At 41.6% G+C, this 17,978-nt stretch overlaps 1 protein-coding gene across 2 annotated transcripts in view; it reads left to right on the forward strand.

The window, feature by feature from the left end:
• Positions 1–6,201: 6,201 nt before the first annotated feature.
• The window catches only part of LOC126336318 (fibronectin type 3 and ankyrin repeat domains protein 1-like), a 78,946-nt gene continuing 67,169 nt past the window's right edge, over positions 6,202–17,978 (forward strand). The window contains exons 1-2 of one of the 2 annotated variants that reach the window (XM_049999880.1): positions 6,202–6,374; positions 6,823–6,919. The gene's annotated coding sequence lies outside the window, so the exon portion shown is untranslated. The remainder of the gene's footprint in view (positions 6,375–6,822; positions 6,920–17,978) is intronic. The other variant, XM_049999879.1, reaches the window with a different exon arrangement.

Below are 17,978 nucleotides of genomic sequence, written 5' to 3' on the forward strand. Positions count from 1 at the left end.
TGCTAAAATTGATGAGGTGACATTCAAAGATATACATGCCCAGTAAATGCAGTTTTTCACAATTGACATAAAACTTATTTCAGGAATACATGTGAATTAAAATAGCATATTGCAATGTCAACTCTTTTACTTTTGTGCCAGAAGGCAGTTCATACCCGTAAGTCAAGTCTACAATGAGAATATTCCTTTAAAAAGTACATTTAAATATGGAGACATTTTCATTTGCATGAACCATTTGGACTTGTTCAGCTTTGAATGATGTTCAAAAGCAAATGCCTTGTTTTTTTACAAAATAACTTACTTCTTACTGTATAATGTTTACTACACTCTTATCACATATCTGTAACAATTTAGTTTGTGATGTCATTGAATAAATTATAAATGGCAACTGTAACTTTGTCATTCAGAGTGTTACCATAAGTTCTAATTTCATTGTTATTTCACAATTATTTGAAATATTTCATGTCACCAAAACAGAATACAGTGGTGTAACAATGGAATGAGCTATTATTAGAATGTTTCTTTGCAGTAACTGGTACACTTAAACATATAAACCAGAAACAAACAACTTTCTGGAGAGGGCAAACACAGCTGAGAGACACTGTGAATAACAAAAACAACACTCTATACAAAATAACCATTCAAATTATCATAAAAATTATAATAAAAAATCAAAAATGAGAAGGTGTTTCCAAAAACTACATAACTGTATGAACATGCTTTATTTGTAACTACCAGTTTCAAATCAGTATAGACACATCTTCAGATTTATGGATAACTACCCAAAAGATGATCCATCATAGTTTCACAAGAGACTTGCACTTTTTATATCTTGCTGGGACTTGTACAATGCAGTTGCCTCCATATCAGTGAAAGTGTTCTCCCAAAGCTTCATACTTGCACATGAAAATTCGTTTCATTTCACTTATGTGATCTAAATTTCGTAAGCCTTTGCTGTAATTGTAAATTTGGAAATATAGTCATTATAAACCTCAAGATGTGTCTATAATGAATTGAAACCAATAGTTGAGAATAAAGCAGATTCATACAGCTGTGCGGCTTTTGGAAATACCTCATCATTCTTGACTTTTTAATTGTTACAGTTTTTATGATGATTTGAATGGTTATTGAGCGCTATTGTTATTCACAATTCAGAAACATTTTCTAAATACTCACAACTAGTTCCTCCATCACTGTCTGGGACAACATGGGTATGTTGTCAATGATGAATGTATACCAGCTTAAGTCTTCTCTGAAAATAGATTACAGTAAACTGTTAACATCTTTCTTCTGGTCATCTGACATTGGATGGCTAATAAGTACTTCAGTTTGTGCTTAAGAAAAGAGTTTCGTAATGCTCCATTGTCGTTTCACAAGAAACTTCCACTCTTGTATATATTGCTAGGACTTGTACAATGCAGTTGCCTCCATATCAGTGTAAGTAATCCCACAAAACTTCATACTTGCGCATTAAAATTCGTTTCATTTCACTTCTGTGATCTAAATTTCGTAAGCCTTTTCATATCTATCACTCTCAACTCTTCACCAGGTTTCTTCCTCCACCCATTGACTGATAGATCTCATATTCGTCTTTTGTTACAATTGTTTGCCTTTGCATGTCACAACCTCAACTGAGTCCCTCAAGGGCAACATTGATAATTGTATTGATCCATCCCCATATCTCGTCTAGATACTCAAAAATGAACTAAACCTCTTCAATGTGTACCACGGTGCAAAGAAAACTTGATGAGAAATATGTGTGAATATCACAGAAAAGCTGATCTGAGAGCTTCAAAATAGGATTCCAGATAATTTTGAAGTACTTTATCAAATATAATTGCTAATTATAAAAGAAAGATTGGAAACAGTGATCCTACCTGTTACTGGTTTGATGTAGCTGTATTTGAGTAAAATGCAGACAAAGTGGCGAAACATTAGTTACGTAAAATGAATAACTCAAACATCCACTTCTGGATTCTATCAAGAAGTTAGTCAATACTGTGACTCCTGAGACGAAAATCCTTCTATGGAGTTAAGTCTCATTCGCACTTTGAGTGTTAACTCTTCCACAGTCCAATGCAGAAGTTGACAGAATCTTTAGTCAGGTTAATTCAGTGAAAAATAAACTCAGAATCAGACTTAAAACGAATACACTCTCCACTATTCTAAATGTAAGGCACGGATTGAGATGCCATTGTAAGTGCTAATTTTCATACAAAGTCCCACAATAAATATTGAAGATTATTGGTACAAATGCCACATACGTTATGGAGACCAGAGAAATCTGCAGCACCAGCAAAGGAAATTAGGCAGAGGAGGATGATATTTATTTTTGGCAGGAGAGTGCTTTTTGGTAAAATTTTACACAAGGCAGCGGTGGTTTAGTTTGCTGATATCGGCAACGACTGGCCATGAAGTGAATAATTAATGCTGTTCTTGCTCTCTGATTGAGAGGTTCTTGTATGTACTATTATGCACTCGGTAAATTAATTATCTCCATAAAGAGAACTTTTCGTAACGAAACACTTGCGTTAAGCAGGATTCACACATGCAACTAATGTGGCGCTACGGCTTGTGGCTTTCTGTAGTGAAATCGACGGGCTACATTTCACAGGATGTCTCAAATTCACACACTGAAATCGAATGGAGTACAGAAGCAATTACTCCACGATAACTACAACATAATGCTCGTGTTTCTAAATACTGCCACCAAAGAGCAGTTATGGAAGGAAAGTGGCGCAACAGAGTACAGTCAAGTTGAACCGTTTATGGCGTTACAAAGTTCCTTCTCGTACGTTGCGCCACTAAAACTATGTTGTAATTGTAGTGTGGCACTAGCTATGACGACTCCTTTTTTGTGTGTTTGAACCCAGCTTTAATATGAGTGACACATAAGTCCCAGCATTAAACTATTGTTGCCAACGTCGGTGGACAAAGATATAAATTATAACTTAACCATTTTTTTTTGCTAGAGTGTTTTGTTATTTCATTGAATGATAGTTGGCGACAGTTGGCGATAGTTGGCGACAGTTGACACATTACTGTGACCAGTGCTGCCAATTTAGCGACTTTGTCGCTAGAAATGACGACTTTTGCCTTCATCTTAGCGACAAAAAGAACTTTTTAGCGAAAAAAAATATTTAGCGACTTATCTGACGACTTTTCGAGTACTGACTACTTTTGAAGTAAAAATAAAAACTATTTTGGGCCAGTATTTTCATTAACAAAACCAAGATTTTAACTATAGAATGGGCGCTACACTGACTTTGTTCTAGATTTAGTAAGTTAAATTAATTTCATAGCAGATCATGTAGCATTGTTCACCATTTAGTAAACCTGAATGTGGGAATTGCCTACAGAGTAAGGAAACCTTGACTATAGAACGATTCATTATTCATTACCCACTTGCCTGTTATCGTCGATAGCTTGTCGATCTATAATTCTTCAACTTTTGAACTCCCTTTATTTTTCGAATTGACAAAAAACATACGTAACATTAAGTATAATAAAATACATTTCTGTCCAACAACCTCTAATTTTTCGAAATGTTAACTCGCAGTCAAATTATTACGACATACACAGTGGTTACGCAAGAACAATTCGGTGGGGGTATCACAGACATTATTACATTTTAAACAATGAACAATAGGACTGATTTCAAGTTACCGAGTGAGTAGATTGTTTCATGACCTCTAGTTTGTCTGAGTTTTAATGTATTTTCAGTGATTATAAATTGGTGAAACTTATGTTGTGGTGGCTTACATAATGGATTTACCGCAGAAGAAGAAGCAGTACACTAAAAAATATCGGGATGCGTGGGAAGCAGATCCTGAATTCAACGGGTGGCTGAAACCAGTCACTGGAGACTTGTCCAAGGCAAGATGTCAAGCATATGCAACAGAGTTTTATGCTAAATGGTGTGATATTAGAAAACATTCGAAACTATTAAGCATAAACAAAAAATTGATTTAAAAAAACACAAACAACCTTACCTGTGAAAATTGTTCCGAAAACTACAGTTAGAATAGCAAGCAGAGCGAAGGCGCCCATTCTTTATTTATTGCTGAACATTGTTCTATTTTAGCTATAGATCATTTAGGAATACTGTGCAAGAAGGTCTTTTCTGGTGATGAGGGCGCTAAAAACATGCTATTACATCGTACAAAGTGCGCTAACATTATAACTGAAGTTGTGGCTACATATTTTACACAATCATTGGTTGAAGATATAGGTAACCAAAAATACAGTCCACTAATAGATGAATCCACAGATGTATCAATATCTAAAATGCAAGGTATCGTTATACGGTACTATAGTGTAAACAACCAAACCATTAGATCAGCATTTCTCGAACTCGCTGTAGTAGAAACTGCAGATGCAAGAAATCTGGCTGCTGTTCATGTGAATTCTTTGAAAGATCTCAAACTTCCAGTCGCTAATATGGTAGGAATTGGCACAGATAATGCTTCTGCAGTGGCTGGAATAAACAATGGGCGTTTCGAGCAACTCAAGAGAGAATATGGTTTAAAGCATTTGGTATTGATCCGTTGCATTTGTCACTTTCTTCAGCTTGCAGCTTCGCACGCCTCAGTGAATACCATACCTAGTAACATAGAGTTTCCTGTACGGGAAACCTACAATTGGTTATCCATTTCACCCAAAAGACAAGAGGAACATAAAAAGGTTTATGAGACAATAAACTGTGGAAAACAGACACTAAAAAATTTGAAGGTCTATAAAACACGTTGGCTTTCAATTGAACCAGCAATACGAAGAATTCTGGAGCAATGGTAAGAACTAAAGCTACATTTTTCACTTGCCATGATTCAAGACAATTGTTACACTGCCTATCTTTTGTACAAGATGTATTGTGACGACTCAAATCATCTTTACATGTTTTACCTTAAACATGCTTTAAAAGACGTACAAAAAATAATAAAAGCTTTTGAAGGAGAAGACAATGACCCCACTAAATTACTAGATACATTTATATTAATCATGCAGTCACTCGGACAAAACATAGTTTTTCCAACTGTTGATTTGTTGACAACACCAGTTCCAAGCGAATGTATGTACGCAAATTCGAGCCTGGGCTTTATGTTTGAACATAAATTGTCTGAGTCAAGTTTGTCTGAAGAAAGTAAAGTTTGAAGGAGAGATGCATTCAGTTTAGTCTGAAACTCATAAAAGAAATTCAACAAAGACTGCCAAGTAACGCTACGATCCTGAAAAAATGTCAGTGCTGAATGTTGAAGAAACACTAAAAGTGAATAAAAGTAATGCTGTAGCGGATGTAGCCAAAGAATTGGGTTTTAGTGGCGATTTCATGGACGGTATGCTGCAAGAATGGCATAATATCAACTTCATTACGTGAAATAACACTACTAACATTGTTCGATTTTGGAGTGAGGTTTTGCAGTATAAAAATGGCGAAGGAGTGAATCTTGTTTCTTTGATTTCACAGCTAGCAATGACTGGTCTATGCCTACTGCATTCAAATGCAGAAGTGGAAAGAATAATCAGTTCTATGAACATTATAAAAACTAAACAACGTAACAGATTATCGTTAAAGACAATTAATGCTTTGTCCATATTGAGAGATCAGCTGAAGAAACAAACTAAAGATTGTGCATCTTTTGACATACCGTCAGATGTATTGGAACTTATTGGAACGAACAAAAGTTCAGCTTTTGCGACATAACCAGTAGAACTGCAACATCATCTTTTGAGCGACGTTCAACCCTCTACATCAACTACAGTTCTGTCAGAGCATGAAACAGAGGAGTTATTCGATCTTCTGAGTGACGACGATGAATAGCTCATATACCGGTATTTAAATATTTTGAAACCTAATTTGAGCTCTTACTTTCTTTTGTTACAAATATAGTTGTATATTTCTAGTATATTTGACTACTGTGATTGAAACAACAATTTATGTATTGTGTCAATCATGATAACATGTTTTATTAAACGTTTGCGTATTTTATATGTCTGTTGTTGCAAGCGATGCGTCATTTAATTAAGGCAATATAGCAATTACGTATGAGACAATTTTTATTAATATTTTATTACCTCCCCCCCCCCCACTGGCTTATTGCACCATTCACAGCACGAAATTTTCAGTACACCCCTAGTAAAATCAGTTTTAGCGACTTTTGATATTGAATCTAGAGACTCGAGTTTTTTAGAGTTGGCAACACTGACTGTGACAACTTTTGTTGTCGTAAACATTTTGACGGTTACTTGTTATTGTAATTCAGTCTTTGGCTGACGAAGTAACTATTGGAATAGTGGCGTTGTATTTGCATTTGATTGTGTATAATATTTTAGTACATGTATTGCTTCTAGTGACTTTAGCCTGGAGCACAAAAAGTGTGAGTGACAATGTTTCTTGGATGGAAATAATCCTTGTATGTAAATTTTAGGTTAATAACTTGGCAGTAGGGAATCCATACGAATTTTTATGTCGGTGCAGTCGCATAATCTAAAGATATTGAAGATACCATGCGAATTTTTCCCACTATAGCAAATAAGTTTTCCTATAAAGGTGCCAGGTTCACTAATTCGACTGTTACTCGCTATTCACATTCACATATTTATCTGTTTGTTTACGTCTTTTGGAGAAGTGAAAATTATTCAGAAGTGATCCAGTAGTAGAGTACCTTTATCTCCTTATTTTCGTTAATATTTGTCAAAGGATGGAAAGAATCTTTTTCGATGGAACCCTTTTTGTGTGGTGTAAAGACAGTGAACATCGTTTTCTCACAATTTTCTCTGATTTCAGAAGAAATATGTTACGATTATGTTTTGTCGTGATTACAGATATGGTACTATAGAAGCAGGGTGTGGTGCTTGAATTCGTGAAAATTGACACTGCTGCGATGAACAGCAAATTAAGTTCAAGGTTTCTTTAAAGTTGGTAGGTTATGTTACCTATGACTTTCTTTAACTTAACCATCCTAGATCATCAAGACTCATAGTTTCACAGTTGAATGTTTATCTAAATAAGTGGATTATATTTTGAATCCAGAGCAATAAATTTCATAATAGGATAAATCCTTTAAGGTATTCCACAATAGTCCTAGTTCAAAAAATTTGTTCACTGGTTCAAAAATTCCTACAAAGTAGTTATAAAATAGACAGGAATTATTGAGTGCACAATTTATTTTTAAAGTACGGTGCGGATATTTGGACCTGAGAGGACCATAACGGAAAATTAATTTGTATGTAGTGTATTCTTTGTATTGCACTATTTCAATGTTACACTATTTAGTCTTTGTGTTTGGCACTGCGTGGTGAAAAATAGAAGTTGTAAAAAAATAGAACACAAATAATACAGACATGGCAACTGTTTTGTCAGTATTAAATCACCAATAACACAACTACGACATTGGTGAAATAATGAGGAAAGGAGATTACAGAAGTGTCCGATCCCACCCATCTGCTTTGACCCATGATGTCACTAATATGGCGGAAACGACCATTCTCAATGTCTCCAATATGGCACCTATGACGTCATTACATAAACACGACAATACATGAAAATACATATAAAACCAACAGACCCAATTCCCTCTAAAATATAATCAATAAACGCATACAGATACATACCAAGCTCCCACACCACACAAACAAAAAATTTCCGGTGCTACACACTAGGTCAGTCACCACACACACACACACACACACACACACACACACACACACACACTCTCTCTCTCTCTCTCTCTCTCTCTCTCTCTCTCTCTCTCTCTCTCTCTCTAAGCACCAACACCCAAATGAACCCAATACACCACATAACACGTGGACCATACACACACCACCAACCGCAACAAGACATCTACAAACACAACACACTCATAAACTAAATTCCGCATGGTCATGGTGTCATACACCCCAACATTCTTACATCATTGGTCAAAGTCGACGGGTGGGATCGGATGCCTCCGTTGATTCGAGGGAAGTGTAGGCTGTTCTTCTACTGATACATAGCGTAATTTTGTTATATTGTACTTTATTTTCATGACAGTTAAGTTGTCGCAACTCCTATCCCCCACATTATTCTTAGCTGAAGAGCAGTGAGTACATAAAATAAACAAAAATTCTCACCTGAGATTTACCCATTATTTAATTCAGTTTTCTTTTTTAAAATTCATCTTGTAGTTTTAGTTTTTATAACAATACGTACCGTAAACATATCATGAATGTAAATGTTGGCCTACAGCACAGGTCTTTTTTTGTGCATTCACATTCATTGCCTTCACTGACTCACAACCAAACTGTCACATTTCATTCTCAATTGGAACTCCAGGTGCCTTATACCTCAGTCTGTCACCATAGAATAAATTTCAGATGAAAGAAGGTAGTACACAGTACTATCACACTTAAGCTCTTTATTGTGCGTCCTTAATAATATTTTTGTGCAAGATACAAAAAGATATTGGCCAAACGAGTAAGGAATAAGTTGACAATTACAAGAGTTTTGTTGCTCTTGTAAGTAAGTGTTTTGCAGCTGAATAACATGAAACAGTATGTTGGGTGATTATGATCAAAGATAAACTTTCAAACTGCTGTAGAAATTACACCACTAGTCAGAATGACGTCAAATTGCAACGGAATATTATCGGAGAAGTGAGAAAACATATGGCAGAAAAATAAATAGCTTCAAAATGTAGTAATAGATGGCCCTGTAAGTATCATAATTTAATAGTGGTTGACTACAAATGAAAAATGAATCATTCAACAATGCATAAGGTGTACGTTTGAAGCTAAACAAGCTGTATACTCATTGTGCTTGGGTGTACAGGTGTGATACTGTTAGTTACACAAGCCCATCCACCATGGCAAGGTCATATCACATTGGATGGTAAAAATCACTTTTTAATTATCCTGAAACCAAAAAGTGTCAATCAAAATCAAATTGAACTATTAATTTCTATGTGAGTGGTGCAAAACATGTTCAATATGCTGTTCACTGTTTTCTTCAACACGTTGAAATTGAGAAACAGCATGTTCTGCAACTGATCCAAGTGTTTCCGAGGTCACATTCAGAATGTGTTGCGAAATGCATGCCTTCAATGCAGCTAAGTTTGCAATTGGACCACTGAACCCAATATCTTTTAGATCGCCCTGCGGCCAGAAGTCACACGGTTTAAGATCAGGCTGTAGGGAAATGACAGCTGATAATTCTAGAATTTACGAAATGGCACATCTGCGTAACTGGATTTGCAATGTGTGGAGGTGTGCTCCCCCCCCCCCCCCCACCCCCCCCCCCCTCCCTTGCATAAAAATGATCCCATCCATGCTGTTGGAGAGTTGGACTGATGTGGTTGCGCAAAAGACACTCAAAGCGCTTAACAGTGATGGTATAGGTAACAGGACCAGAAGCACCAATCTCTTAAAAAAAAAATGTGGCCCTATGATAAATGATGGCGCAAACCCACACTTTTCAGGATGAAGTACTACTGGTTGATTTGCATGTGGAATTTCCATTACCCATATTCGACAGTTCTGTGTATTTACATATCCTGTCAGATGGAAATGGGCCTCGCCTGTCCACAAAATCATCCACGGTCAGTCATTGTCCACTTCCATGAGCATGAAATTCTAAAGCAAGGGTCTCTCTTGCTGGTAGGTCAACAAGGAAGCAACTCATGTACATGTGTAATTTTGAATGGATAGCACCGAAGGATGTTATGTCAGATTTTATGCACCGTTCTCACGGGTGTGTCCAATGTTTGCGGAATTCTCCGTGCACTACACGTTTGCACAGCACCACTCGTCTCCTCCTGCATTGCTGGGGCCACAGCTTCTGCTGACGTCGAATCAATTCATTTCCTCCCTCTACCAGGTTACACAGTGAAAGAACATGTCGTTTCAAATTTCCGAATCATTTTGTCCATACCCACGGCAGTCATCATACCAACACCTTTTTCCAAACCCTTTAGTGTCCGGAACTACTGCAGAGTGATGTGTGCACAGTCATCATTCTTGTAATACAGCTTTACAAGCAGAGCGCAATCCTGCATTGAGATAGTCATGGCGAATGCCGCAGGCGCAAAAGGAGAAAAAGTTGTGTACCTGGCATGTTTATACCAACTTCAATGTGTCGTACACATGACAGGTGTTTTCATTTACATATTATGATACATACAGTGACATCTATTGATCAATTTTCACACTATTTTTTTTCTTCTGTCATACATTTTCCACCTTCTCCGATAATATTTTGTTAGAGTTTGACGTCATTCTGACCAGTGGTGTTAGTTCTACAGTGGCTGGAAAGTTTAACTTTAATTATAATCACCCTGTATATTTAAGGTGAAAATGGTTTCCAGTGATATAGGTTTCCTTCCTATATTCAGCTGGTTCCAAAGTTCATCTGTGGTGGCTGGCATTCAGCCACAGTGCTTCACCCATCATTTCATCATATCCCTCACATTTTCAATTGGCAACATGTCTGGTGATCTGGCAGGCCAGAGCAAGAGGCTTACATTGTGTGACATCAAGAAGGCATGTTTTGTGCAACAATATGTGGTCGTGCGTTGTCTTGCTGAAAACTGGCATCTGGGGTGTTTTACAGAAACAATTTGGCTACGGGTTGCAGGATGTCATTCACGTAAGTCACACCAGTCACACCAACTGTGACTTCGGTTGTACCCGATAGTGACCCACACCATATGGACTTGACTTCGCTCCGTATATCCTGCGCAAGTGCAGGCACTGTTATGCTCTTCCCTATCTGGCGGGAACCAAAATGCGGCCATTGTTTTCAAACAAACAGAACCTGGATTCATCTGAAAACGCTATCTGCTGCTATTCCTCTCCCCAGTGATGTCATTCCATACATCATTGCCATCTAGGATGTTGCTGCACATTCGTCAAAAGTTGGCGAAGAAGTGTACGACGCCAATATAACCCATGCCTTAATCAATGGCGACAGACTGTCACCTCTGATAGTATGCGATGTGTTCCACTGTTACATCAGAGCCAAGGATGACGCGGATCTATCCTGCAGTGCTATTCGGATGAGGTTTTGATCTTCCCGGGTAGTAGTCTGGGTGATGCGACCTGACCCACCTTGTCATGTTCTACGGATTTCTTTGAATGATTCTGCACACACCTGTTCACTACCAAAACATTTCACCCCACACAAACAGCAATTTCTCAGGTGGTTGCATCACATTCTCTCATGCCAGTAATGCACCCTCTTTCAAAACCTCTTATTGAAGGTACAGTTCATGCATACATTTGCGAGGCAACCTGCACATTTGTTCAAGTCACACTGATCTATTATGTGTGGTTTATAGCAACAACAAGAGCGGCAGGCACATTTTACCTATAGGTGATATGCCACCAGTATATTGATGTTGACGTTGTACCCACAGGCGATGTGGTTCAAATGCTAACCATTTCTGCAGAATGTACTGATGTAAAAGTTCTGTGAATATGACCACCCTGTGTATATTCGTTCAGGGTGTTTTATTTTTTTCTGGACATGAATGTGCATCTGTGCGTCTATATATACACACACACACACACACACACACACACACACACACACACACACACACACACACACACACACACACACACACACCTGCGGATCCGGGAGTAGGCCTGAGGTATTCCTGCCTGTCGTAAGAGGCGACTGAAAGGAGTCTCGCACTTTTCGGCCCTGTGAGTTAAGGTCCCATTCTATGGTTTGACCTGCCAGTTTCAAAATTCTACAGTAGTTTGAGCCATATGGGGAAGGACGCCTTACATGGTGCATCAGTTATCCATAATGCCCTTAGATTCGATCTCGTGTATCTCTTGTCATGGCTTTGCATCTGCACCTGCAATTCAACTATTTGGGCGAGGACATTTTCTGGGGTATTTCATCTTCTTCCGTTGTCTCCTGTCCTCTTTCGCTCTCATGACAGTAGTGGATTTCTCTGTGCCCAATATCCAGCACAGTAGCCAATTCGCTGTGGTGGGGCCATCATGTACCCATTTGGTGGTGCCCCCTGACAACACAGGGATCTCGCACTGCTGATGCCTGAGCTGTAAACTCCCCATGTATGCCAAGGACTAGGTGTCTGTCTGCCTGGGACATCAGGACTCCCGGCAGCGGCCATCATGTCAGTTGGCCTTTGCTGTGGTTGGGTGGGAGAGCCCCTGATCAGAGTGGGTGGCATCTAGGCAGATGACCCACAATGAAGAGGACTAAGTCATCTCTTGCTGGTGACCATGCGGCACCAGCAGTCTCTAAGATGGGCAAGATCAAATACAATGCCGACATGTATGAACCTAAATCGTTTCCCTCCCTCACTACACCATGGGAGGAATGTAGGGCTACAGAATGGAGAGCCATATTCATGTTGGTTTTTAGTCTGTAGCAGCACTGATGGGGACTCCTTTCTACCTACGAAGACTCAATTTTTCGTTGAACACTTTGAGGATAAGTTTGGAGAAGTGGCAGCGCTATCCTAGATGCAAAACAGCGCAGTCTTGATTCAGACAGCACCTGGCTGAGCTACGGCAACTCCTAAGCTTTACACCTTCTTTCTGCATTGTCCTTCAGGAAACCTCGTTCTCGGAAATGCGGACCTCTGCCCTCCACAGCTAGAGGGGATATTACAAGAACCATAGTGACTATAATAGAGTGCCAGGTGGAGTTTGTGTCTGTGCCCTGAACTCAATATGCAGTGAACCTGTGCCCCTTCAAAACCCTCTTGAAGCTGTGGCTGTCAGGATAAGGACGACACAGGAAATAACTGTCCGTGATGTGTATCTTCCTCCAGATGGTGCAGTACCCCTGAATGCATTGGCTGGACTGATTGATCAACTCCCTAAACCTTTCATACTTTACACTCATAACCCCTTGTGGGGTGGCAATGTGCGTACTGGCTGAGGCAGAGATGTCGAAAATTTACTATCACGACTCGGCCTCTGCCTCTTAAATACAGGTGCCCTCACATGGTTCAGTGTGGTACATGGCACGTATTTTGCCACTGATCTCTCGGTTTGCAGTCCTGGCCTTCTCCCATTCATCCACTGGAGAGCACATGACGATCTGTATGGTAATGACCACTTCCCAATCTTCCTGTCACTGCCATGGTGTCAGGCCCTTAGACGCCTGCCCAGATGGGCTTTAAACAAGGCAGACCTCTGCTGTCACTGTTGAATTTCCCATACATGGTAACATTGATGTGGTGGTTGATCAGGTAACTGCAACAATCGTTTCTGTGGCAGAAAACATGATCCCTTGTACTTTAGGGTGCCCCTGGTGAAAGACAGTCCCTTGGTGGTCACCAGAAGTCGCTGAGGTAATTATAGAGCATCGGTGAGCTCTACAGCAGCATAAGCGGCACCCTTCCCTGGAGCACCTCATAGCCTTTAAACAGCTCCATGCCCGCATTCGCCAGCTTGTCAAATGACGGAAACAGGAGATACATTTTGACCATTGTGTGCCATACATCACCTTACCAAGTCTGGGCAAAGATCAAACGAGTTTTTGGGTACCAGACTCCAACAGGTGTTCCTGATGTTAACATAAATAGTGTGTTATCTACCGACACAAACGGATTGCTGAGCACTATGTTCATGAGTCTGCGTCAGAGAATTACCCCACAGTCTTTTCCACTCTCAAACAGTGGTTGGAAGGGAAAGTCCTCTCTTTCAGTACACACCCCAGTGAATCCTTTAACGCCCCATTTATAGAATGGGAGCTCCTCAGTGCCGTTGCACATTTCCGTCACACAGCTCCTGGGCCAGATCAGATCCAGAGCCATATGATAAAACATCTCTCATCTGACTACAAGTAACATCTCCTCATGCTCTTCAACCAGATCTTGTGTGATAGCGTCTTTCCATCCCACTGGTGGGAGAGCACCATCATACCAGTACTCAGACCTTGAAAGAACCTACTTTATGTGGATAGCTATCGGCCCATCAGATTCATCAACGTACTGCTGGAACGTATGGTGTGTCAGCAGGTGGGTTGGATCCTGGAATCACATGGCCTTGTGGCTATGTGCCAGGACAGTTTCCGCCTGTGTCGCTCTACCATTGATAATCTTGTGCCCTCGAGTCTACCATCAGAACAGTATTTTCCAAATGCCAACACCGTGTTGCCATCTTTTTTGCCTTAGGAAAAGTTTATGATACTACCTGGTGACATCAAATCCTTGCCACCATATATGAGTGAGGTGTCCAAGTCCCGCTCACAATTTTTATCCAGAATTTTCTGTTGCTTCATATTTTCGTGACCAAGTTGGTGCCTCCCATAGTTGCCCCATATCCAGGAAAATGCGGTCCCACAGGGCTCTGTATTGAGTGTATCTCTATTTTTGGTGGCCATTAATGGTCTAGCAGCAGCTGTCGGGCCCTCCGTCTCCTCTTCTTTGTATGCAGATGACTTCTGCATTTTGTACTGCTCCACCGGTACTGATATTGCTGAGCGGCGCCTACAGGGAGTCATCCAGAAGGCGCAGTCATGGGCTCTAGCCCACAGCTTCCAGTTTTCAGCCACAGAGTCGTGTGTTATGCACTTCTGTCTGCGTCATACCATTCATCCGGAACCAGAACTTTCTTACTGATGATCCCCTCATTGTAGTGGAGACATATTGATTTTTAAAACTGGTTTCAATGCCCGATTGACTTGGCTTCTTCACCTTTGTCAGCTTAAGTGGAAGTGCTGGCAGCATCTCAATGCCCTCCACTGCCTGAGCAACACCAACTGGGGTACAAATCACTCTACGCTGCTGCAGCTCTACAGAGCCCTTGTTCAATCGTACGTTGACTATGGGAGTCTGGTATATGGTTTGGTGGCACCCTCAGTGTTGCGTTTACTTGACCCTGTCCACTACTGTGGCATTCGACTAGCGATGGGAGACACCTGGCAGACACCGGATTCCCTCCATTGCAGGTCAGGTGTGCACAAGCTATCAATGAGTGCTACACTTGTCATCCTTTCGTAGCAACCATCCAAGAATCCATCTATGCCCTGGATTGGTCCAGTCGTTCAGTGGTGTTTGTGTGGATACCAGGACACTTCGGAATCCCAGGCAACAAACTTGCTGACAGGCTGGCCAAACAGGCTACACAGATACCACTTATGGAGATCGGCATTCCAATAACTGACCTGTGTTCGTTTTTACGGCGTCCGGTTTTTCAAGTTTGGGAGACTGAATGGCATAGTCTCAGTATGCGCAACAAACTCCATGCCATTAAGGAGACTATGAATGTTTGGCAGTCCTCCATGCGGGACTCTCGCAGGGACTCTGTGGTTCTCTGCCGGCTCCACATTGGCCACACTTGGCCTACCCACGGCTACCTCCTACGCTGTGAAGACACATCTCAGTGCTGATGCAGCGCCTGGCTGACACTGACCCATATTCTGGTACACTGTCCCACTTTGACTGCCCTGTGACAGAATCTTCGGTTACCAGACTCATTGCCGCTAATTTTATCTGACAGCACCTCATCGGCTGATTTAGTTCTATGTTTTATTCGTAAGGGTGCTTTATCATTTGATTTAAGTTTTAGCACATGTCCTTTGTCCCTCTGTGTCCTCCACACTAGTGCTTTCAGGGTGGAGGTTTTAATGTGTTGCAGAGTGGCGGACTTCTCCTTTTTATTCTCATGGTCAGCCAGCCGTGGTAATCTGTTTTGTCGTTTTAATCTCTTTTACCTGTCTCTTGTATTTCTGTGGTTTTCTTCTCCCCTTTTGTCCATTTAAGTGTTTGTTGCCCTTCCGTCGTTATTGTGGGGTTTCCTTTCTCTCCATTTTGTATTGTCAGTCTCGCTAGTTTTATTCTCACCATTGTGGCAATGTTTTATTCGGAACAAGGGACCAATGAACAAGCAGTGTGGTCCCTTCCCCCTCTATTTTAAACCAACCAGCCAAACACACACACACACACACACACACACACACACACACACACACACACAGGGCTCGCCACTCTTTGGGGGTTTATGCTTGCCTACCATGGGGCCTCAGCCTTTGCAGTGTTTTTTTCCCTTCCGTGCTGCATGTCTATTCTCTTGCTATTCTTTTTCCCCTCCCTTGAGGAACATGTCTGGGATGTTATTGGGAATGTTCTGCACTCTGTTGCCGACGTAAGAACAGTTTCACATTTGTTTTTCACTCCATTTTCCATTCTTTGTTTCCCTTCTCCTCTCGTTCCAGCAGTTACGCTTTTGAGGTTCCTCTCTTTCTTCTTCCTGCCTCTGCACTCCTGAAGGCCGACCCACGCATCTGACACGTAACAGGTGACTGGGAAACGCCCAATTCCCAACCCTGGGTTGGCAGGTGGGGTTCCCACATAACCTCTGGTACACGCCAGGCCCAGGGAAGTGTGATTGCCTGAGCTGTAACCTTCCCAAATTGCCAATTGGTCCCTCTATTAGGTGTCTGGAAGGAAGGTGTGACGTGGGGTGTCAACCATCACCTAAGGCAGGTGTGCCCCCTTGTGAAGGGGAGCCCCAGTTGGAAGGAGTACACCATCAAAGATGCTGGCATTCATGGGAGATTTCCTCGTGATGAGTCAATCATCTTCCCACTATGTGTCTACAAAACGTAAACGTAATGTGGATAATGATTCAAAGACCTTCTCTGCTGCACCACAGATCCTGTTGGCCTCAAGTACTGAAGACGGTCAGTCCTTCGCCATGGTACATCCGTTCATTATTCAGAAAGGTGTTGATACCATCGCTGGCCCTTTGAAATCCTGCTCTCGTTTACAGAATGGCACTTTGCTTTTGGAGATGGCTTCTGATGCTCAAGCACAACAGCTACCTGCTGCCTCACTTCTCCACAGCTACCCTGTACATGTCGAGGCATGTAGTAGAACTTGGTGGTGTAATTTACACAGGCTGCTTGACGGTCTAACCAAGGCTGAATTACAGTCTTACCTCTCTGATCAGGGTGTCATTGCTGTTCGTTGTGTCGATTCCTCCTTGGTGCCCATTCGCACTCTTTTCCTCACCTTTGACAGGGTGGTGCTGCCGTCCAAGATTAAAGCAGGCTACGAAATCATCACAGTCTGGCCGTACATTCTGAATATGATGCGCTGTTACCAGTGTCATCGGTTCAATCGCACTAGGATGTTGTGACAACACCCAGCCAAATGTGCAACCTGTGACAGGGATGCACACGAGGGTGAATGTCTGCCTCCTTCTCCCCGCTGCATCAACTACAATGGCAGCCATGCCGCCTCCTCCCGGGATTGTCCTCTGTATCTAGATGAGCGGGCTGTTCAAGAGATTCGGGTAAAGGAAAAAGTGCCTTACCCAATATCTCGCAAGTTACTGGCTAGTTGCAAACCCTGTTTTCTCCTGTCTGGCACTTATACTTCAGTTCTTGCTACCCCTCGCTCCATGAAGGACATGGACATGCAGACATGCGACCTCAAATTTGGCTCTGAGGTGAAGTCACCCAGTGTCAAGGTCGCATCACCGTCCCCCCCTCCCCCGTCACACTGTGCAACAGACTGTCAAACTCTCACCTCAAGGGGCAAAGCTACCCACTACACAACTAGCAGGCAAGAAAGACCCAAAGGAGTACTCCTGAGAAGAGTTCCACCGTCCCTCCTCTAAGCAGAAGGGATCGAAGAAGTCTGCTAAAGACAAATGGTGTTCCCTTTCACCAACTCGAAGATCCTGCTCAACAGTGTCGCCACATGGTAACTTAGCCCGGCCAGCCTCTGTCTCACCGGTGCGCACCACCAACCATTTTTCGACATTGGACTCCACCGACTTACCACACAAGCCTGCCGATGCTTGTGTGGACCCCATGGAGCAGAATCCTCTTGCTTCTGTGCCATGTAGTAGCGAGTATGCACCGACTGTCCCTCGGCAGACACTGAGTCGACACCCTTACATCTCTTCCTCCTCATGACTGTCCTCCAATGGAACGTTCATGGGCTTCGGTCCCACAAAGAGGATTTACAGTTGTTTTTAGCATCGCAGTGTGCCCTTGTACTCCGCCT

Source organism: Schistocerca gregaria, chromosome 2 (genome assembly GCF_023897955.1).
Source record: "Schistocerca gregaria isolate iqSchGreg1 chromosome 2, iqSchGreg1.2, whole genome shotgun sequence".
NCBI classification, from domain to species: Eukaryota; Metazoa; Arthropoda; class Insecta; order Orthoptera; family Acrididae; genus Schistocerca; species Schistocerca gregaria.